This window comes from Nanorana parkeri, unplaced genomic scaffold (assembly GCF_000935625.1).
Source record: "Nanorana parkeri isolate BGI_ZX_2015 unplaced genomic scaffold, ASM93562v1 scaffold847, whole genome shotgun sequence".
Taxonomy (NCBI): domain Eukaryota; kingdom Metazoa; phylum Chordata; class Amphibia; order Anura; family Dicroglossidae; genus Nanorana; species Nanorana parkeri.
The window spans coordinates 571475-571795 of NW_017307115.1; positions in this window are offsets into that span (position 1 = coordinate 571475).

A 321-nucleotide genomic window follows, 5' to 3' on the forward strand; every position below is an offset into this window, starting at 1 on the left:
TACCCTCCTAGGTCCCAGACACCCCCTTCCCTCAGTACCAGCCTAACCTGAGCCCTGCAGCACTTCCTTCTTGGAGGCCGGGTACCGAGAGGGAGTGCAGGAGTGGGTCCTCATTGAGCACCTCCCACAGCAGGATGTGCCTGCAGAAGGCTCTGGAAGTAGACGGTAGCCAGGCTAAGCAGTCCCCACAGGTGACAAGTCTGCTGATGTGCTACAATGCACCTCTCCATCTGGGGCACTGCCGCACAGACGACAGGCTTCCTACTGCATGTGGCGGAGGGAGAAAGCGGTGCGGTGGCTGAGGGAGGTAGCGATCAATTG